Below are 22998 nucleotides of genomic sequence, written 5' to 3'. Positions count from 1 at the left end.
AGCTGCAAGGACTAGAAACCCTTAAAAAATGTGGCTTACAACTATAGAAAGAGCCCAGATGTCCACTGATTGATGAATGGAGAAAGAAGATGTGGTCTATATACACAACGGACTGTTACTCAGCCATCAGAAAGGATGAAGTCTTGTCATTTTCAATGACGTGGATGGAACTAGAGGGTATTATGCTAAGCGAAAGTAGTCAGAGAAAAACTATTATCATACGATTTCGCTCATACGTGGAATTTAAGAAATAAAACAGATGAACATAGGGGAAAGGAAGGAAAAATTAAAAAAGATAAAATCAGAGAGAAGCAAACCATAAGAGACTCTGAACTATAGAGAAAAAACTGAGGGTCGCTGGGAGGGAGCAGGCAGGGGGATGGGCTAGATGGGGGATGGGCACTAAGGAGGGCACCGGTCCTGATGCACACTGGGTGTTGTATGTAAGGGATGAATCACTAAATTCTACTCCTGAACCAATAGGACACTATACATTAACTTATTTGAATTTAAATGAAAACTTGGTTGGGGGAGGGGATGTGGCTTAAACAAGGTTATTTCCATATGCAATAAGGAGGTTTAAAATCAACAATCAGGGACAATCACAGTGTTTCCAGTCGCCCTTGCAGACCTAGGGTCCTCCTATCTTCCGGCTCCATCACCTTAACCATGAGGCGCGACAGGGCACGGAGCCAGGCGAACGCAGCAGTGCCTTCTCCTCAGACAACATTGTCTTTTTATTTGGAAACAAAGCCTTCGACAGGGCTTTCTGCCTGTATCTCATTACCCTGTATCTATCTCTAACATAGTAACCAGCAGCAGACAGTCACTCGTGTTGCAAGAGTCTAGGAAATCGAACGTTTTAATAAATGAGGGTCACACACAGTATTAGCCGCGGTACAGAAAGCTCGACTTGGTGTGGTGAAACCAGTCTGGCTGAGCAGGAAACTGTCGGAAGGTGAGTTCGTTGCAATCTTGTACGTTTTATGGGTCTTGTAGCTGAACGTGGTTCCACATTCTCTCTGGCCCCTAGGAAGCTTAGAGCGAAATCTGACCCCCACCTACCATCGTGAAGGTCCAATTAGCATTTGTTTCTGGGCTCCTCTTACCTGCTAGCTTCTCCTTTGGCCAGACCACATTCAAGGGTTTATTTTGATCTTGGATATTGTCATGTATTTTTATAAACTGACTCAAGTCCTTCATCACAGGATGGAAAGGAGAGACGGAGTGTGTGAGAGAGAATGAGAGCTCAGTGCAACAGCATTTTCGGGTGGGAGATAATGAAGTCTCTTTTGGATGTGCAAAGTTTTGAGATAACTATGCGCTACTGAATAAAAAGAATATCAAAATCAGGTGAAGATTTGAAAAAGGCGAACAAGTATGAAGGTCATGGGAGTGGCTCAGACTATCAAGGGAAATGGTAGAATGAAAACGGGAAAAAGATCAAAAAGAAAGGGATAAGGAGGTCTATAAATAAAGAGCACGAGATCCTTAACGATTTGAAGCTTCTTTCTGGATTCAGGAAGCACCTGCTCGCCCTGCCTGTCCTAATAGAAGTTTCCCTTCCAAGGAGACAGTCTGGCATCACCTGTCTCGTGTTTGTGAGAACGTTTTTCTCTTCTTTCATCAGTTTCATTTAACTCTTTACAAGAGATCCAACTCCCCAACTAAAGACAGAAAGGAAGAAACCATTATGAAATCAGTTACCGTCCACATACACGTCCTTTATCAGTGACTATTTGAAATTTGGTACAAACAAAAGTGTAAGACTGTGTCCCTAAGACAACCCATTTCCATCTGCTCCTGAAACAGCCCTCCTAACACATCCTGGGGTTTAGCCAAGAAGTCCATTTTATGTTATTCCCTAGCGAATCCTGGAATGAAACCTAGTTGGTTTCCAAAATGAAGACCATATCTGATTGCTGCCGTCTTGTCCCTTCACACTTCGTGCATGCACATGCGCGTGCACTCCTATTTTCACTGAGAACACTGGGCAGACAACATTGGTGTCTGCCCATATCCACTCACTCCCACCAAGTTAGTGCCGTTACCTGGTATTAACTGCCAGCACCTGTGGATATTGGCAAGCCTCGGTCACAGTTTCACAGTTTCCGAGCACACCCCCCCGCCCCCCAGCTTCTGCCATTTGGAAACCCTAAGTGTTTTCTATGCCTGCCATAACAAATCACTACAAACTTAATGGCTTAAAACAACACAAATCTCTTACCTTATAGTTCTGTATACATCATTAGCCCAACATGGGTCTCACCAGGTTCAAATCAAGGTGTTAGCGGCCCTGCAATCCTATCTGTGGACTCGAGGGGGTGATCTGTAACCCTGCTCATTGGACAGGGAGCGCGCCGAATGTGTAGAGTGCTTTGGGTCCTACAGACATTTTAACAGTATTCGTTCTTCCAATCCATGAGCGTGGGACATTTTCCAATTTCTTTGTGGCATCTTCATTTTCTTTCATAAGTGTTCCAAAGTTTTCAGGGTACAGATCTTTTTTACCTCTTTGGTTTGATCTTACGGTTTTCGAAGCAATTGTAAATGGGATTCATTCCTTGATTTCTCTTTCTGCTGCTTCGTGACTGGTGTATAGAAATGCAACAGATTTCTGTACGTTGATTTTGTATCCTGCGACTTTACTGAATTCATGTATCAGTTCTAACAGGCTTTTTTGGTGGAGTCTTTCAAGTTTTCTATATAGAGTATCACAGGGAAAATTTGACTTCTTCCTTATTGATTTGGAGGCCTTTCGTTTCTTTTTGTTGTCTGACTGCCGAGGCCCTGCTCACTTGGGAAGTAGGCAAATTCAGTTCCTTGCAGTTACAGGACCAAGGTCACTGTACCCTTGCTGGCTATCATTCGGGGGCCATTCCCAGCTTCCTGGAGTCGTTCTCATTCCTTGGATCCCCGCCTCCGTCCTCAAAGCCAGCAATGTGGGTTAGACCCTCTCTCCCTTTGAGTCTCAACTCCTTCTTCCAACATCTCGGTCTGACCCAGCTGGGAAGGCTTCTCCACTTTCAAGGACTCGTGTGATGAACATCGCCCAGTGTCAGGCATCTCATAAGTAGGAACATCTGGGTTGAAACCCAGGTATTTCAGCTACTGAGGCTGGGCCCTTAACTACTCCAAGATAATGCTTCTGTAACAAAATTCACTTGGGACAAAGAGAAAACAATGTCACGTGGAGACAGTGGGAAAGTGGGGGGAAAAATCAGTCTACCAGTACTGCCTTTCCTTAAAATGGTGATATTTGATTTATTATGGATGTTTTTAATTAATTTTGATTTCTAAAAATTTTTCATAGAAATGTTATCTCGGAAAAAAAAAAAAAAAGAAAGAAATGTTATCTCGATCACCATGTTTTTAGCCCCCCTACAGCGTATGCCGGAGGTGAGGGCCTCACTCTCTTCCCCGGGGCTCGGACAGAAAAGAGCACAGGGCTGATTGCCCTTTATGGGAACCTGTGTTTACAAACCCTTTCCCAGATCCAGATGCAAACGTTGCTTAAAATCACAAAATGATTCCATACGAAAGAAAGTGAGGGAAGGGAACCAAAGCTGCTCATAATATTCTAAAACACACCGAGCAATAAATCTTATCTTTGTCTTTTCCATTGATCCTGAGGAGAGAGAAGATGGAGAAGACAGACCCATTCTTTTCCTAATGAAAGCGGCAGCGCCTCTGCCTTTTCAGGAAATGTCACCAAAGACGTTCAGAACCTCACTGGGTCAGAAGGGGGAGCTCTAGGGTTTTTAGCTCTGTTTCCCCAGCACCTCTGGCTTTGGGGGTTTGTTTCTTGTTTTGTAAATAGAGGAACAGTTTTAAGGATTTATATAATAAAAGGCCAACTCACTGAGTTGGTCACACCACTGAGGCTCGAAGCACCTGTCTTTCGCATTCTGGCCCTTCCCCGGGTGGTTTCGCCCCGGCGGACTACCATTGTCCCAGGTAAGCCGATGGTCGTCTTGGGAAAAGCTCAGTATTTACTGAGCCTTAAAATAACGCTTTAACCCTTTGGGGCCACTAGAGGGCCACGGACACCCACTGTAAGGAATTTCAGGCTCCAGAAATGTGATAAATTGGTAATCATTTACAAAAATTCTTTTAAGACAGATTCTTCGGGTTAGTCTTTTAAAGATAGCCATTTCTTTAGTATTCACTTGTATAGGATTAATTTGAATTTCAAGATCACCTAGTAAGTCCAATGAAATTTAAGGTAAAAAACTGCTGATGTGGCTTTCATAGATGGAACGATATTTAACTGTTTCAGCCAACATTCTGTTCCATAGGAATCTGTCCTTGACAGCGAGGCCACCACTGACAAAGATGCGATCCTTGTCTTCGAGAACCGACAAATTCGAAGCGCGGCTAGTTCGTGACAGTACTGGGTGGTGTCAGAGCAGAGCCTTGCCCAGGACAAAGGGGTGCTGGCCAGGGTCTAGTCAGCATTTCGGGGATCAAAGGGTTCAGCTGAAGGCAAGGAGCACGGGGGACAATGACTGGGACACGCAGCGTTCAATATGACAAGTGACGCGATCTCTATCCCCTCAGGCTTTTATGGCTTGAGATCTAGGAAGTCCAGAATCAGTCCCACACTCTCCTAAAGAGAAGATTGTGTTCACTGTTGGATTGATCAGAGAAAACAAAGAAACAGGGGGAACCCCCCAAACCTGACCACCTTTGAAATCTAAAGTTACCTGCCAAAGGTCACCGTGATGTTTCTCCCCCAAGGAACCTTTAAAAGATATTTTTTAAAAGATTTTATTTATTTATTTATTTGATAGAGTGGGAGAGAGAGCACAAATCAGGGGAGCAACAAGCAGAGGGAGAAGCAATTTCCCGCTGAGCAGGGAGCCCAATGTGGGGCTCAATCCCAGGACCCTGAGATCATGACCTGGGCCGAAGGCAGACACTTAACCTACTGAGCCACCCTGGCACCCCTTTAAAGATATTTTTAATTTTAGGAAGAGTGAAAAAAATCTGTCTTCTCCAAAAGCCATGCTGTGTCGCCTGGTCGGGGAACACTCCTGGCCTCCTGCTTTGAGGAGGTGTGGCCCTGGGGCTCCTCCTGCCTGGTGAAGCAGGGTCTGTCTTTTCTGTTCTGTACAACAGGGACCTGAAGGAGTCACCAAATAAGGGCAGAGTGTGAGCCTGAAAGTTCCTGCCAGTCCAAAGGTCTGAACACTACCCTTTGTCCCACTCACCTGGCCCTGGACTCTGAGCCAGCTCTGAGCAAAGAGCAAGCAGTCCAGGGACATCTGAGCCCCATGGGCAAGCCACTCGGTCCCCAGGAGCTCCCCAGATCGCAAACCGGGCAGAAATCCACTGGATGTAGCCATCCACCTGAAGACAAATGTCTGACACCCGCTGACACTCGCTGTCACCTGTCGGAGTGGAGGGGCTGAGGCGGTGGACATGACAGGGGACACACCGCAGCTCCAAACCCCTTGCCTGGGACAACATGGACCCCCAGCAGAGGTAGAGGAGAAAAGCCAGGCCCAGAGGGGGACAGTGGGCGTCATGCTTAGGAAAGGCTGACGAAGCCAAGTGGGAACAGGAGTGTGGGGGGCCAGACGGCGCGGGGGCACCCTGCAGTCAGTACTCTGAGCGGGGCTGCGCTCTGGGGCTCAGCACTCGGGCGGGAAGGGCCCGTGATCGGAGCAGGAGGTACCCGTGGAAGGGCACGCGGAAGAGGATGAGGAGGATGAGAGAGGAGACAGGGACGAGGGCCCCCCACAAAAGGAAGGCAGCTTGGAGGACCCAAGTGGCTCCGTGGGCCGCCTCCAGCCCTTGTGGTGAGGCCCAGACCCAGGGTCTCTGGGAGCCAGGCCTGGGGGAGCGTGTTCACTCACACAGATGAGCAGGGCAGCTCTCGTGCTCAGATAACCGCAGTGACAGGGACGTGGACGCACCCCCACCCCGTGGGAACCCGGCCCAGCTGCGGGGCACAGGCTCAGAGGCCGTGGCCTCCTCCCCCTGCCTCCGACGGTGGAGACACGGGCCTGGCGGGACGGGGCACCTGAGCAGGCGCTGGGGCCGCACGTGGCCTCCTGCCCACAGACCCTGTCAAGAGGGGAGGCCCCAGAAAGGAAGTCAACAGCTGGTTCCCCTGCGGTACCCCAGACTGTCTCTGAGACTCTCCGTGGCCGCTGGGGCTTGCGGACAGAATGACAGGTGTTCTGATGGGAGCTGGAGTCCCCAAGAGGGGGCCAGGGGGCAGGAAGAGGGGGAGCGAGGCCCAGCCGACTCATCGTAGGGAGAGTTCTCCGCCCACCGCTTGAAGGATGAGCTGACACCGTAAGTCCCTTAGCGGCTGTCCCCACATGAGCCCGGTGTGTCCCTCTGACCTTCCACAGTCAGCGCAGGGCCTGGTGCCAAGGGGAAAGGGACGCCGTGCTCCGGGCGGGGCTGGGGCAGGATGCTGGCTGGGACAAGGCGGCCAAGGTCCAGGTGAGGAGCAGGGGCCGAACTAAGGCCACAGCCTGGACATCCGGCCCCGAGAGAAGACATGTCCCAGGAGTAACATCGGTGGGCTGCGGCTTCAAATGACCGGGACAGGTAAGGTGGAAGCAGATCTGCAAATGGCTGCAGGTTTGCAAACCTGGATGACACGGGGCCAGCTGTCACAGAAGAGCTCAATCTGGAAGCGACGGAAGGTGGGGGGCTCGGAAAGCAGCCAACGTGACGGAGTAAAAGGCTTGAAGATGGTGCGTGCCCGCCCAGCACACATCGGCTGCAGCCCCGCCGGCTGGACAGGTCTACGCTGAGGCTCCATCCCGGGAGAGCCGGGGCTTGAGCTGCTGAGCCCACAGGCACGGCCGGTGAGCCGCACACCAGCTGGGAACGACACGTCTCACACGTGCAGGGCTCTGCAAACAGGCAGTCTGTCACCTCCGTGCTTAGAGACGTCGTTGAAATCGCGCTTACGCCTCTACCCTGCTCTTTTTTTTTTCAAGATTTTATTTGTCAGAGAGAGAGAAGGAGCGAGAGCGAGAGCACAAGCAGGGGGAGCGGCAGGGCAGGGCAGGGGGAGGCAGGCCCCCCGCTGAGCAAGGAGCGGGACTCGGTCCCTGGGATCATGACCTCAGCCAATGGCAGAAGATTCACCGGCTGAGCCACCCGGGCGCCCCAGGGATGCTGTTTTTAACCTTGGCGTGTAAACACTACCCTGCTCTTGACAGAGGGAAGCTGGGCTGCAGAAAGCTGAGTTTGGCTCGCCCACCTCCGGCCACGTTCACGGCGGCTGAGACTTGGCTAATATTTGACGGGCGTCCTACGAGAGGGGAAGCAAAGGGCTGCCAGCAAGGAAAACTTGGTGCTCGCAACGAGAGGTTAAAAACAGCATCCCTGGGGCGCCCGGGTGGCTCAGCCGGTGAATCTTCTGCCATTGGCTGAGGTCATGATCCCAGGGACCGAGTCCCGCTCCTTGCTCAGCGGGGGGCCTGCCTCCCCCTGCCCTGCCGCTCCCCCTGCTTGTGCTCTCGCTCTCGCTCCTTCTCTCTCTCTGACAAATAAAATCTTGAAAAAAAAAAGAATAGCGTCCTTATTCTTCTAAAGGTGAGATCTTTTCTCCTGGGCTATTTTTCTCTTTAATTTTGAATTTCATCTCTTTGTCTACATTTTGGTGCGGTCAAGTCCCAAGAAGAGGCTCACAACCTCCAAAAATATTTCAGATATTAAGAAGGACACGGCAGAACCGGAACAGCCTTCTGTGTGTGGAGCTCGGGGATCGCCGGTCTGTCGTGGAGGCGAAGGTCCGTAACTGACAAAAGCAGGACGCGGAGCTCTCGCTTCGGAGTGTCGGTGCCCCGCGCTCTGCACACCAGGCGCAAAGTGACGGCCACCACCGATGTCACAGCCGGTGAGCCATCGACAAGGGGCCTCTGGAAGGTCCGAATGACGAGGGAGAGGAGCCAGTCATCCTTTCTCTACGCCGCTCCTTTCCGTCTGTGAGTGAAGGTTTTACGGTCGGGAGAGGGAATCCCGAGGTCCAAGCAGAGGGGGCGGCCGGCCGGCGGGTCTGGAGGCGTCAGACAACCCGGAGTTGCAGAAACCTGAAGATTCCACTGTGAGTATTTAGCTTGGACGAGGAGAAGGAAACAGATGTGGCCTCGTGTTTGGTCCGCCAAGAGCTTTGTCCGTGCGCAGCCTCGTGGCCGTGGGGAGCACGAACCCTGCAGTTCTCGGCCGTGAGCCCCGGAGTGAGCTCCCCGATCCCCGGCTCGCTCCGCTGCCGGCCTGTAAGCCGGGGGTCCCGGCGGCGCCTTCCCCAGATCCTCAAAGTCTCCTGGGAAGGATAAAGATGAGGGGCGAGACACACCGGACTCCAGGTGCCCCGCAGACGGACAGAGCTGCCCGAAGGCTGACGACTGTGATTATTATCTGCTCCCTGGGAAGAGAAGTGAGACCCAACCAGTCGCGTGCTAGGTGCAACTAAGAAGTGACTTTGCAACAATCAGCATCACTAGGTGAGAAAGGCCTGTTTCGGGACAATAGTCTTCTTCCACGACCATCACGCCTTGTGTCACTGGTACGTGGGCTCAGGGCACAAGCCCCTGGTGTGGGAAGAAGATCGGAAAGAAGCGGGTCCTGCCTGCCCTGCAGGACCGGAGCAAGGAGGGGGCTCACAGATGTGGGGGGCACTCGGTGGTCGGGGTGGGGCTCCGCCCGGCTGCCGCCTTCTGCACTCGGCCCAGCAGCCACACCTGCACCACACGGGCCACCCGCCACCTGCTCCCCACGGGGGAAGCATGAAGCTTGCGTGGTCTTCCCTGGGGGCGGGCAGGGGTGGAAAGTGCCGCTACTATCTCTGTCAACAAAATTCAAAGCACGGATCTCCCTGTTTCCTCCTGGAGTGCCTGCTGTTAGGGGGCACTTGGTTTAGCCAAAGTCTATGGGGAGGGGGGACTTTATTTTTAGTATCTGTGGGAAAAGAAAAAATTAAAATTTGGGGTTGATGCATTATCCAGGTTACTGACACGGGGAACAGGGAAGGGGAATGGGAAGTTCATCAGGAAAAAATCCCCACTTCTGTCGTTTAGAACGAAACCCATGCGGCAGGCCACGGGGGCCAGGAGGTCAGAGGTTTGCTGAGCGAGTCCGATGGACGGCGCGTCCTCCTGTCCCCCCCATGGGCTAAGCAGCGCGGACACAGCGTAAGAGGCTCTTGGATTTAAGTCTCCCTTGGTTCTCCTAACCCTCGCACCATTTCTCTTTCTGTTCCAAGAATCTAGAATCCGCCCGGGTGGTCACTGGAGCGCCGGGCGGGGTGACGGGGGCCGGGACTTCGGCCCCGCGGACTCCGTGGCCCGCGAGCCTGCCGGGGCCGGGGCTCCCTCTCCCCTCCGGGATCGTGCTTCGCCCTCGTGGCCTGGGCACGGCGGGGCAGGCGGCCCTCACCAGCCAGTGATCCTGGGAGGCGCCCGTGGGCTCGGCTCGCCGGGGAGGATGTAGGGGCGTCTGCCCTGCCCCAAAGGCCGCGGCCGCCGTCCTGCGTCTGTCCTGGAGCACCGCGCGGCCCCGCACGCAGGGAGGCGGAGGGGGGGGGGCGCGGGCGGAGGCGCCAGCCTCCACCTGGGGCGGCGGGAGGACACCTGCTCGGACGGGCCCCACCGGCTTGGCGTCCTGCTTCTGTCGCCTCGCGAGCTCAAACCTGAAGCCTGACTCCACGGTTTCCGCATTTGTAAGATGCTGGTCGCTGTTGGGCGTTAGTTCTGTCCCCGCGAGGGACACGCGGTTGTGGTGTCATTTGGACGCAGAGTCCTTGCAGGTGGATCCGTATGTAAAGCAAGACAGGCACGCGGGGTTCGTGGGACTTGTGCCCGGTGAGGAGAGGACGCAGAGAGGTTGAGGTGGGAGGGCTGTGTCCACATGGCAAGGAACACTCAGAGACTCCAGCAACACCGGGAGCTGGAAGAAACAAGGGAGGACCCGCGCCCCCCCAGCCTTCCCTGCTAACACCCTGATGTGGGGACTGTGTCCTCGGGAACGGTGAATGAGCGTCTGCTGCTTACACACCCATCTGGGACACTTTGTGACGGTGGCCCTGAGAAACCCTTCAGTAGTGTATCCTGGTTCGCGAGCTGGTCACAGGGATTGAGTGAGATTATGTAAGAAAATGTTTATTACGTGTTGGATATCGTCCGTCCCCTTCCTTCCTCTCCCCGGGGAGTGGCAGCGTCAGTGCGTTCAGGAAGGAGCTTGAGGGCCGTGCTGTCATCTGAGAACCCAAGGGGGAGTGGTACTGGGATTGTTGCTCAGTCGGCTTTTCGATGCACCGCCCAATTCGCAGGGTGCAGCCTACTTCTCCCCTGGGCCTTGCCTTACGGGGAAGAGTCTACGTCTGGGCTGGGAACTGGATGCTTCTACCGGCCCAAGTCCCGGCCAGCATGGCCCTGAAGTCTGGGCAGGAGCACAAGGAGGTGGCCCCAGCTGAGTGTCCCCATCAGGGATGGCAGAGGGACCTGCGGCCAGCCTCCCCCCAGCCCTCCGGTGACTCACACCGGCCAGACGATCTCCAAGCACCCTCTGAGCTCTGTCGTCCTAAATTCCATGACGTGGGGTCCCAGAACCCCAAAAGCCCAGCCCCAAGGTGCTAGCAGCTCAAGGGTTGTGTTGTTCCCACAAAAACTTCTCGCAATCAGGTTAATATTTGACACCTCATTCTAGTGAACCCTCTGTGCTTGCAAGAGCTCTGCATCTGCCGAAGATCATTTACACTGTTTGTCGTGGGTTCAGCAAAGCTCCGGTCCCAGGAACAAAGCCGAGGCCTGAGAAGACGGAGAGGGAAGGCCTTCCAGAACGTCCATGTGCCTTCCCGCGGCACTACAAGACAAGGGGTGGTGACCTGTCCGTGTCACTCCAGCGGAGAGCCCAGGGGAGCACAGCCCTGACCCGGAGGGGGATCTGGCTGGAGGGGGCACAGAAGCCCGTCCTCTGAGAGGGAAGGGCAGAGGCAGTGAAATCAGCCCAAAGTTGACGGGTCACTGTGGAGAGAAGCACAGATTTGTAGCCCTCCTCTGACCTCAGGTGCAGTCCCAGGGCCAGGAAACCTGTTAGGGCTTGAATTGTATGTCCCCCAAATTCATGTGGGGGGACCCAGAATGTGACTGTAGTTAGAAATCTGGTTGGTGTGGATGTAATGAACTAAGGTGCGGTCACGCTGCAGTGGGGTGGCCCGTAATTCAACATGAGTGTCCTCATAAAAAGGAGACATTTGGACACAAGCCCATGCACACACCAGGGAGAATGCATGTGAACACGGAGGCCGAGATTGGGGAGATGCTGGAACTGAGGAGCCGCAGAGACTGTCAGGAAAGCCCTGAGGCTGGGAAGAGCCCGGGGACAGAGCCATGCCCACCCCTGCCCCCCATGCTTGGAAGGAACCAGTCATGCGGACCCCTTTCTCTCGCAGCTCTGGCCTCCCGGACTGGCAAAGAAGAGATAACCGTGGTTTGAGCTGCGCAGTCTGAGATCCCGCAGCCCAGTGACACCAGAAAGCCGCTGCGGGGTCATCCCAGCCACGGAGCAGGAGATCCAGCCCCGCGGGGCCGCCGGGAAGACAGGAGAGTGGCAGACAGGGCAGCCAGCGATCTGCAGACTCGGCCACCCTCACTTCGGTGGGGCTGGAGGAGGCCCGGACTTCTCCATCAAGTCCCCACAAGAGCCACACAGAGCCATGGTCTCTGCGGCAAAGCCAAGCTTGGGGGCTCCAGCAGCCGTGGAGGGGATCCGCAGGGTGATCGGCCTAAGAAAGCAAGAGCCGGCCGCCGCAGTGCCGAGTCCCCGTGCCTGGCCAGGCACGGTGCGTTCCCCACGCCCCCCTCCAACAGGGAAAGCCAAGGGCGCAGGGGAGCCCTGCGTGGGAGCCCTGCAACCTGCGGGGCGGGTGTCTGAGTCCGCGGAAGGGAGTGGCCCTGTGTGAAAAGAGGGGCCAGAGCCCCAAGAGGAGCGGACTGCCATGGCTGGGGCAGCGGGGCAAATGTGGGGAGCAGGGAGAGCTCCCCACTGCAAGCTTTGCTTCAAGAACGCAATGTGAAGTCAATATGATGACACGAACGTCAGTCATTTGATGACAGGATGCTCAAGGACCATCTGCACTGACTCCCGAGGGCTGAAGAGAAAAGTGCCCAACTTATGTTCAAATGCAAACATACCCGAATGTAGAAGGTACTAGTGAAATCAACTCATGTATCAGGAAATAATTGTAGTTTGTTGTCACTGAACCATTAAATCACTTAAAATGGTGAAATGCTCCCAAAAAGTTTCTCTCATGAACAAGTCATGAGAGTTGCACAATTCAGTCACTGAGATTCGGGCAACAGACCCGTCCCTGCAGAGGATGCCTTTGCTTTCTGGACTCCATGCACTGCTGAGGGGAAAGAGTTCTCATATCGAGTTTTTATTAAAAAAATAAAGAATACACCAAAATGACTTGGATGTCTATGTCCCTCTAAGCTTTGAAAAACTGATATACTTTTTTTTTTTTTTTAAAGTAGGCTCTATACCCAATGTGGGGCTTGAACTCACAACCCTGAGATCAAGAGTTGCATGCTTTTCTGACGGAGCCAGCCACATGCCTCAGGTCTCTCTAAGCTTTGAAATGGTTTAAACAAATATCAGCCTGAGAGGAATGTTAGCATCAATCTACGTACCAGGAAAAAAATCAAGTACATTCTGAGAATATTTCTGAAAGTGACAGATTCAAGAAGGAGAAGTTTAAACTCCTTATGTATCTTCAGAAAACAGTGTATCTTAAAATGTAATTGGATAGTTGATGAATATGGAAATAAAGTTTTCTGCCAATGGCAGGATTTCCTTCTTTCTCATGGCTGAATAACTCTCCACCGCACAGTTACTCCATTTTCCTTATCTACTCACCCGCTGATGGACATTAGGATATTTCCGTGTCTTGACCACAGTGAGTACAGCTGCATGAACACGGCGCGCGGGGGGGCACGGATGATCCTTCCACACCCTGATTTCATTTCCTTCGCGTATATACCAGAAGCAGGATTGCTGGATCACACCGTATTTCTAATTTTTAATTGTTTGAGGAAACCCCATACTGTTTTCCATAGCAGCTGCACCAATTTACGTTCCCACCCACGGGGCACAAGCCTTCTCTTTTCTCCACATCCCTCACCGACGCTGGTGGCTTCTTGCGTTTTTGAGTTTGGCCGCTGTGACAGGCGCGAGGTGATGACTCGCGGTGGTTCTGAGGTGCGTTTCGCTGATGGCGAGTGACGCTGGGCATCTTTTCCTGTCTTGTGTCGACAACAATGTGGGTGGACATTGAGCGTATTCTGCTGAGTGGACTAAGTCGGACGGAGAGAGACAAATGCCGTAGAGCGTCACTTATCTGTGGAATCTACAAAAAAGTTAGACTTAAAGGAACAGAGGGCAGAAAAGGGGCAATGTGGGGGGGGGGAGGTCCAAACTTACCCCCACAAGATGGAGAAGGCCTGAGGATCTCATGTACAACGCGGCGACTGTAGTTGATAACGTGGTACTGCATGATTGAAATTTGCTAAGAGGGTGGGACTTCAATGTTCTCTGCAGAAACACAGAAGATACACGCGGGAAGGCCAGCCAGATGGGGCCCCTTTCACAATGTGTGTGTACATCAAATCACCACAATGCACACTTCAAACATCTCAGAATTTTACATGTCGATTTTTACCTCAATATAGCTGAAGTTGAAAAAAGTTCTTTTTAAAATGTTCTTCATCTACATGAAGAAGGATTTTTTACACTAGGAGACGTGTCAGGGCGGGGAGATAGTGAGCTGCACGGATCCAAGAGGAAGGAGAACCAGGAGGTCAGGCTCTGTGGTCCGGGCCCTGCAGGCGTGAGGGGCACGGCTCCCAAAGGACTCATCTTAGAAGCTTGGCTGCTCCCCTCCCTTCTCGCGCCCCCTACTCACCTTCTATCGGCTAAGTCAGGATGCTATTCAGGAATAAACCGACCTTGTACTTGAGAAATTAATCTCGTGTGGGTCAGACCTTTTACTGAGCATCCAACGTCAGAAGTCAAGTTTAAACGTAAAAAAAACAAATAAATAACTGTCCCTGGAATCCAAAAGAGGTTTCAAGAGCCAAATGTGAGGAAGGCCACAGATGCAGCTGGGCCGCAAGAATGCGCAGAGGCGGCCTGGACACCTGCAGCGATCTTCCCTCTGTCGCTTCTCTCTGTTCTCTCGAAGCAGCTGGCTCCCTTCCCTTCTCAGAAACGGCAGCAGCGCTCTGGCGTCTCAGCCCACGGCCTCTGCGCTCAGGGCCGGGCTCCCCTCAGCTCGACCGCAGAAAGTCCCTGGAGATAACCACCCCCAGACCATCCGCTGGGGTCTGAGCAGAAATCCAGTGTCACCCCAGAGCCCTGCGATGGGAGTCAGGATTGCCAGGGCCAGGGGGAGCCATGCCCGACGTCAGGGGCAAGTCAGCGGGTGGGGGGGCCAAGAGGAGGTGACATGGTTCTCACCAAGCAACACGCAGACATCCGTCACAGCCGGAGCCGGTGGCGGGAGTCACCTCCCCAAGGGGCGATCAGCTCCCAGGAGCCAGTTAGCGAAGCCTTAAGTCCTACAACTTTAGACCCTGGACTAGGCTAAAATGTCGAGGAGTCTTCACACCAAGTCTGTCAGCAACAGCTCTGAGTCTTGCCTGTCGCATTATGACCAAAACGGGATCGAGTCCTCCCCATTTCACTCCAGCACCAGAAGTACGAGAAACTCGGTGTCGAGTCAGCATCCAGCCGGTATCCAGATGCCAAGTAAGCAGATTGCGGAGGTGTGTGTTTTTTTAAGACAACATCCTGGGGTCAGAACATACATACCTCAGTCTTCCTTGCAGTTTAATCTAGAGTGCTCTCGCTTGACATCAGCCACGCAGAAGCACCTTTCCCTCGACGGCTGCTGACAGGCGCGCCTAGCTTTACTTCAGGTGCTGTGACACGTGCTGAGGTCCCAGTGATCAGAGGGACCTGATCCTTCCTTGGGAGCCTTCTGAGAACCTGAGTCTGGTCATCAGAATAACTGAGATAATGAACACCTACCGTCCCCACAGCTGTAAGGAGACCCACCGGATAGCACCTATCACACTCTAGAACATCCAAGATTCATCATGGTCTATTAACTTTCTGATGTGAAAGGTATTACTCTGATTTATTCTCATTTCAGAAACCCAATTATGGGAAATATTGTTTACCATCAGTTTTCTACCATATTAAGTTTATAATAATAATAGTTGTTATCCATTCAAGCAACATTTGAAATATGTTTGATGATTTGGGCCAGTCTCAGTTCTAATTAAACTGGTTAATAGTTAATCAAAAATCCCATGCCTCAAGCATTTTGAATAATTAGAGGCTTCTAGTAAAAATAGCAAGATAAGAAAAATTAAGCCTTTTGGAAACAAAGTTAAAGAAATGAGAGTTTTAAATAAGATTTAAAATATTGTCAAGTTTTTTTAATGTGGATAATATCATTCATGTATAAGAAACTCCGTATGAGGTGCAATGAGGTATTGCAATGATCTTATTCATATGTTATTTTTTAGTCAAAACTTAATAAGAGGTAATTGGTCATGGTTCTCAGGTTTCTAGAGCATTTTTTGAATTTCTTAGAGATGAAAAGCTGACATACTTATGTGACCTGGGAGTGAGCAACTCACTTTCAGAACCATGAAATTAGTAGGAATTTCACCTTTCGTTGACTATGCCTGAGCACTCAGGAATCCCTTCTAGAGAATTCTACCGCATATAGGGCAGCAACGATGGGGGTGGGAGTAGAATGCAGCTGACTGCGGTGTTGTGTGCAGACATTTACACCAGGGCAATACACGCGAGTGTCGAGTTGTGAGACATTTAGTTCTCTTCCAAAGAGCAAATGCTTGAAGATCTTGAGGGCTATCAACCAAAAATAAATCAGCATGGAAGAATGAGAAATGGCATTTTTCAGATAAAGCTTACTATGTGCGTGATGTGGAAATATTATTTCTAAGCCCATGACACATAATCAAAAGAGAATACCATGTCAAATGTAGAAATGTCAAAGTCTGGAAGAGACAAGGCCCATCTGTTGATTCAGTAAACAGGGGCCACAGAATTGCTTCTGTTCATGCCTGCTCAGTTCAAGCCAGTGCTAGAAACCAAAGCAGCTTATGAAAATGAACACCCACATTTGATAATAAAAATGCTGGATGCTTCCCCACGATCTTACTTAGTTCCTTGTAGACATTCATCAGTAAGGTGGTATAATTGCATCACGCTGTATACATTCAGAATTCAAGATCTGCATAGAAGAGACTTAAGCCAAAGTAACAGAATTATTACAAAATGTTTAATTTGAGCTATGTAATTCATATTGCTTAAAAAATGCAATTCTGTGTCAAGATAACCAGACACAGTTCTAGCTGTGGGAAATAATACATAAAAGAAATCCTATTTTTAGATTTGCATGTCCAATAATGGTCATATTATTTCAGTCTTGGCCAGAATTCCAGATTTAGAATATTTTCCACTCTCAAAATAGAGCACGTATGGGTACGTGAACTATCTCAATAAAGCCGTTTGACAACAGCATGAGGCATGTACAATTGCAGATACGGCTTGGACGCCTTCTAGGAGGGTCCCCAAAGCCGCGGCTCATTATTCAGGTTTTACAGTATAAATATGTTAAAATTCTAGCACAGCATGTGCTCCTGGACGTCCTATCAAATCCCCGAGAAGAGCTAGCATTTATTGAACACTTACTAAACACCATCAAATGCTATAAACACTTTTCACACACACACTGATTTCTCACAATGATCTTACAATGTAGGTGCCGTGACTTTCTTACATGAAAGAGGAAACGAAGACACCAAGACTTTGTACAAATTGCCAAAATTCGCCCTGTTGGTGGGGGATGGGCCGGCATCTGAGCTCAGGCAGTACGGCTCCAAGAGCAGACTGGGTGCCAGGCCAGGCGAGGACGGAATCGGATGCCAGCGCCTAACTTGCTCCATCACCCAATCTGAGCCCATGCGGAGGCCCCTCCAGGGACCTCTGGTCACATCCCTGAACCACCATCCTCCCTTTCAAAGCTCCATAAACATGCTATGGAAAGATGCTGACCTGGAAGTCAGAATCAGAGGCCCTAGAATAGAGCAGCGGTAAGACATTGGGGTTGTCCCGCAGGACGGCTGGGGATCCCTCCCAGCACTGCCTTCACTAACAAACGGAACAGCTCTGGGAACTCCATGGACTTCCTTCCTTCGGGGGGTGGAATAACCCTGCAGGGGGCAGTTCAGACTTGGGGCTCTGGAGGCAACATGGAGCAAGGACCGCTGATGGCAGGGGTCACAGGGGCCCTTCCACAGGTGGCCTGGATCGGAGGGCCTCCAGCTGTCATGTGTCCCCACCAAACGCTCTCGTGGGGCCTGGAGGATGGAAGCAGGGCGGCTCCCTCCCTTTCCCGGACCCCAGAGAGTGATTCGAGAAGTCATCCATGCGGTCTTCTCCCTGGAGATGGGGTCATTCACATGGTCCTGCTGCTTGTCTCTGTGAGGGGTGAAAACTTTCTACAAAGGCTACTGGGCTAGGCCCCTGTTTAACCACTAGAGAGATCCCTAACTAGTCTGAGCCTCTTTCAAAATCGTAACATAAAACAACTGAAATTAATTAAAAAAAAAAAACCCTTCTGCCCTAAATGTCCAGCCTCTGTACCAAATTATAGTTTTCTTCCAACTTCAAATCTTCTCATGCTAAGATTTAGTAATAGGTTACCTAACTTCAACCTTTCCCCCTCAGTGGTCAAAACGTAGCATCACCCCAACTTCGAAGCTTCTTAGTTGCCAAAAACAAAATGTGAAATACTGCCTTATAAAATAAAAGGTTTCTAAAAACAACGGAGTGAACTAACAAGCCCTGACCTTCAGAACACATCGAATGCTTCTGTAATCTCATCCACGCACACAGAAACTCCTCCACTGCCAATCCGGAAGGCTGTCAATACGACAAACACAGAGCACAAAATCAACTTTCTGGTCTGCAGAATCTGACCAGACACTGGTCTTCTTCCTCCTTCTACAGACTGTATTTAAAGCACACGCACACACAGACACACACACCAAAATGAAACTCCCTCTCCTGGGTCCACTCTCGATCTCTTGCTCTGAAACTTTCATTTGATAGAACTCTTTTCTCTTTACATAGAGAGTGATGCAATTTTTTTTAAAGATTTTATTTATTTGACAGACAGATATCACAAGTAGGCAGAGAGGCAGGCAGAGAGAGGGAAGCAGGCTCCCTGCTGAGCAGAGAGCCCCATGTGGGGCTGGATCCCAGGACCCTGAGATCATGACCTGAGCCGAAGGCAGAGGCTTAACCCTCTGAGCCACCCAGGTGCCCCGAGAGTGATGCAATTTTTAATACTTGACTTACAAATACTCTTTGGCCATTTAAATTGATTTTTAGTACCTTTCTCTTTTCTTTTTAAAATTTTTTTAATTTAAGTCATTTCTACACCTCATGTGGGGTTTGAATTCACAACCCCAAGATTAAGAGTCGCACACTCATCCAACTAAGCCAGCCAGCTGCCCTGCTGTCTAGTATCTTGATCAAATAGTGAGCAAAAAGAAAAACAAAACATTGCAAAGGAGCACCTTGGTTCTTGCTAGCGGTATTGCTGAAAGTCCTAGTCCGTGAAGAAAGGATAATTTTCAAAAATACTGGCCACCAGATGCGGGACAGCCCAGCCCTGGACAGGAAGCTCCCAAGGTTGGGTGTGGGGGTTGGTAATCAAGGCCTTGCCCCCAGAATGGAGGACGGGATGAGAGGAAATGCTCAAAAGTTACATTTCTGCCTCAGGAACTATATGTCACAGCCCATACACATTTCATCATCCCTCGTGATCTTTTCAGAAATACACATTCAAAGCTAGCTTTTGCTGAGAATGAGAAGTATCAACTATGTATCTAAAACAATGTGCTTTCTGCTTCTCTTTGACTTTAAAAGGATCATTCTGGGTGTCTAAACCAATACATTTGGAGCTCTAATATCATGGGACAGTGTGACATCGAATGGTTCCTGTCCAGCTTTCAGGCCTTTTGGACTTAAGGTGGTCTGGTCTACAGGCTATCCCCAGCAGTGTGGTTTGAAGGCCTGGGACTGACCTTCTTTGCACCTTAACTAGCTCTGTGATCTCTACCTTTGTTTCTTCCAGTGTGGAATGAAGCCATCATCCCCTGGGCATCAGTCAGGATCTGATCAGGAGAACAGAAACCATTCCAAGGGTCTGAGATCCAACTCCGTGCTGCTGCATTTGCTAAGCTGCTGATTCAAGAACGAAGAAGCCACACGGGGCTCATGGAGGTAAGGCAGAGCGTGCCCTCCGGCAGAGGGAAGGACAGAGGGACACGGGAAAGGGCGGTGGTCATAGGCCTCCCAGGGATGATGGAAGGCCTCGTCAGCAGAGTTACAGCCCTGCAGTCCTTGGTGAGGCAGAACGGAGGCCACACGCGCTGCTCCTCCCCTGCCGGCTGCCTGGTGCTGCTGCTAACGGCGGAGCCCACCCGGGGCCAGGGCCTCAGGAGCCAGGGAGGCACAGGCAGCAAGGGTGCTCTTCTGAAACGGCGCGGGCCAGGCAGGGGGCAGGGAGGGATAGATTCGCATGCATAATTGTTGGGGACCAGCACCCTGCGTGGCAGACTTGGAACGACTAGAACTGACATTCCTAAAGCAGGTTGTGCTCCAAACAGTGAGCTCTCAGGTGGGTGGCGTGGTCAGTGAAACCCCGACTCTTGGTTTTGGCTCAGGTCGTGATCCTTGGGTGGGGAGACTGAGCCCTGAGTTGAACTCTGTGCTCAGCGGGGAGTCTGCTTGGAATTCTCTGCCTCTCCCTCCGCCCTCCCACTCCTTGTGCTCTCTCTCTCTGTATCTCTCAAAATTAATAAATCAATCTTAAAAAAAAAAAAACAGGTGTCCTCTGGTGTGCATGGGTCCTTGGGACTTGGAGCGATGCTTTTGAGTGAACTCTCGTGACTTATAAATAGAACTGACTGGGAATAAACAACCAGAGGAAAGAAAGTATGATGTAGGAAAAGTCAAACAAGCAAATATTTCCATCTGATAAGGAGTTCATCACTCCCACTGGGATGTCACGGGCACAGTGGATCCCTGTAAGACATAATGGAGACGAGCATCACTTCTCTGTGTACTTGGAACAGGGGCCGGGAGAATGGCACCTCACGCCTTCCCGAGACATCTCCAAGCTCACAGGTGTATTCAGAATTGTACAAAGGTACACACAGATCACAGTTTAAAAACACCTCTTTCGGGGCACCTGGGTGGCTCAGTCAGTGAAGCGTCTGCTTTAGGCTCAGGTCACGATCCCAGGGTTCTGGGATCGAGTTCTGCATCGGGCTCCCTGCTCAGCGGGAAGCCTGCTCCTCCCTCTCCCTCTGGTCCTCCCCTCCCCACCCCCTTGTGTGTGTTCTTTCCGTCTCCCTCTCGCTCTCCCTCAAATAAACTCTTTAGAAAAACATCTCTTTTATAACCCTGTACATATCGTTTTCAAGACATATCAGGTATCTCAAAAGATCTCAGATTAAACCCCAGCTATTACCTGAGGCTCAAACAGTGATCACCAAGCCTCTAAGCCACAAGGGGTCTTCGAGGACACCGGGGGCAGCACGCTATCTCCTTTCAGGAAGAAGAGATCACGAACACTACACACAAAGGCAGACACAGGCTTGCGGACTCCTGAGCCTCCAAGTTACCCTGCTCTCGTGTTTAAATGGAACCGTCCACCATGTGCTTCCTCACCTGGCTTCTGCAGCCAAAACCCTCCTCGTTCCCGGCCCATTGTTTCGCAATTTTATAGTTTATAATTTACAAGGAATCTGGACTCAAAGAGGTTGCAGGACTTGTTGCCCGAGGTCACAGTCCTTTAAAGTCAACACGTGAACTTCAGACCCACCTCTCCCAGCTCCCAGCTCTGCGCTCCTTCTATTTCGGCCAGAGGCCCCGTGAAGCTCGAGGATCGTTCGCTCACTCGTGGCGCAGGGAACTGAGATGGGGCAACAGGGAGCTGCCTTTCAAAACGGTCAGGTCAGCCAGTGCTGCCACGATTGTACCGACCCAACCTGCGTTGCAACATGGCTGGAAATATCAATTCAAATTGCAACAGATTGTACTGCAAAGGCCAATTTTGTTTGTGAGAAAGCCAGACTTGGCACATCTCCAATGCTCATTTGGGAAAAAAGCTCTTTCTACTTCTAAGAGTACCTTTCAAGCACATTTGCTTTATATTTTGTCTGCCTGTCCTTCTGGGCTTTCCCTACCTCTGTCCCAGCACATGCCCTCCCGCGTGGCTTCCTCCAGGCCATTGCCATCTGCCCAGTTGGTGCCCACAGGTCTGTGTCTCTATAAGGATTCTAGCACACTGTAGGACTCAAGAAATGAGTGCAATGACCAATGAGTAAGAGGCAGTGACCAATCATCACGCTTTCTGGAAATAGCCAATTTCTACAGCAATAAAGATGAAAAGCCTGTATGTCTCAGATGGGTGTCCCCTGATAGTTGACCCTAAGACAAGCCTACAAGTTCAAAGAGTTCATGGGAGAGGTGACCCCGAAGTGTGGGAGTGACACAGGGAAGGGAGGAGACACAAGGAAGGTCGTGGTAGGGATACAGTCACAGGCAGTGGGGGCCGCAGCCCAGTGGGGATCCAGAGAGGGCAAGGAGTCTGTCTCTACATTACCCCCAGAGAGGAGAGGAAGCCAGCTATCCACCACCCACCCATGGCTGTGCCCACTAACTGAGTCACTCCCGGGACATTACCTCCCTAGCACATCACGCCTGCCCACTAGCCAGCCAGCCATGGTCCCCAGCAGAGCCGGAGAACGCCTCAGGCAGAGACACAGGAAGCCTGTGGCCCCGCGAGAGCTGCCGCAGAGAGTGAGGCTTGGGCCTCCCGGCGCGCCTGCTTAGGTACCATCGAGCCCTCCCGACAGGTGAAAGCCTGCAGCGGCACTGGGTCGCGTTCCAGAGCCCAGAGAAGCACCAAGGCGGGGTGAGGTGTGCCAGGATCCCGTAATGACGTGGTTTGGGAATACCACACGTTCATGAACGAGAGCCACGCGTTCCAGCTGTATGCGCTTCTTCACCAGAAATGCCACTTCAGAAACGAATATATCGAGAACCCAAGACACCAGAAGACGCTCACTTTTTTTTTTCTTTGACTCATTAAGACTTTCTTCCTTTCTTTTTTCTCCTTTGTTATCTTCTCTTTCCCTTTCTTTTCTTTCCTTTCTTCTTCCTTTCATTCTTTTAATTTCAGAGGCAGACTTCAGTCAGTCATCAGTTGCGTGTAACACCCCATGCGCATCCCATCACGTGCCCTCCTGAATGCCCACCCCCCAGTTACCCCATCCCTCCACCCCTCACCCCTCCAGCAGCCTTCAGTTTGTTTCCTGAGATTAAGAGTCTCTTATGGTGTGTCTCCCTCACTGGTTTCATCTTGTTTCATTTTTCCCTCCCTTCCCCTGTGATCCTCTGTTTTGCTCCTTAAACTCCACATGAGTGAGATCATATAATTGTCTTTCTCTGATTGACTTATTTCACTTAGCATAATACCCTCTAGTTCCATCCACGTCATTGGTAAGATTTCATTCTTTTTGATGGCTGAGTAATATTCCTGTGTGTGTGTGTGTGTGTGTGTGTGTGTGTGTGTACACACCACATCTTCTTTATCCATTCATTTGGTGATGGATATCTTGTTTTTTTTCCATATTTTGCTTATTATGGACATTGCTACTATAAACATTGGGGCACGGGTTCACTACATTTGTATCCTTTGGATAAATACCCAGTAGTGCGACTGCTGGGTCGTAGGTAGCTCTATTATTAACTTTCTGAGGAGCCTCCACACAGTTTTCCAGAGTGGCTGCACCGGCTTGCATTCCCACCAACAGTGGAGGAGGCTCCCCTCTCCACTTAAGAGGCTCACTC

The 22998-nt window shown here is 51.0% G+C and overlaps 1 long non-coding RNA gene across 1 annotated transcript; it reads right to left on the bottom strand.

Annotated features, from left to right (window-relative positions):
* Positions 1-13023: 13023 nt before the first annotated feature.
* Positions 13024-20349, bottom strand: LOC308354038. The gene is made up of 2 exons (XR_013967842.1): positions 13453-20349; positions 13024-13378 (listed from the first exon to the last, which is right to left on the bottom strand). It is a non-coding gene; the product is annotated as an uncharacterized lncRNA (long non-coding RNA).
* Positions 20350-22998: the final 2649 nt, after the last annotated feature.

The sequence above is a fragment of the Martes martes genome (assembly GCF_963455335.1).
Source record: "Martes martes genome assembly, chromosome: 13".
In the NCBI taxonomy this organism is placed as follows: Eukaryota; Metazoa; Chordata; class Mammalia; order Carnivora; family Mustelidae; genus Martes; species Martes martes.
The sequence above is the reverse complement of the archived record's forward strand: the minus strand, read 5'-3'. Positions and strand labels throughout refer to the sequence as shown.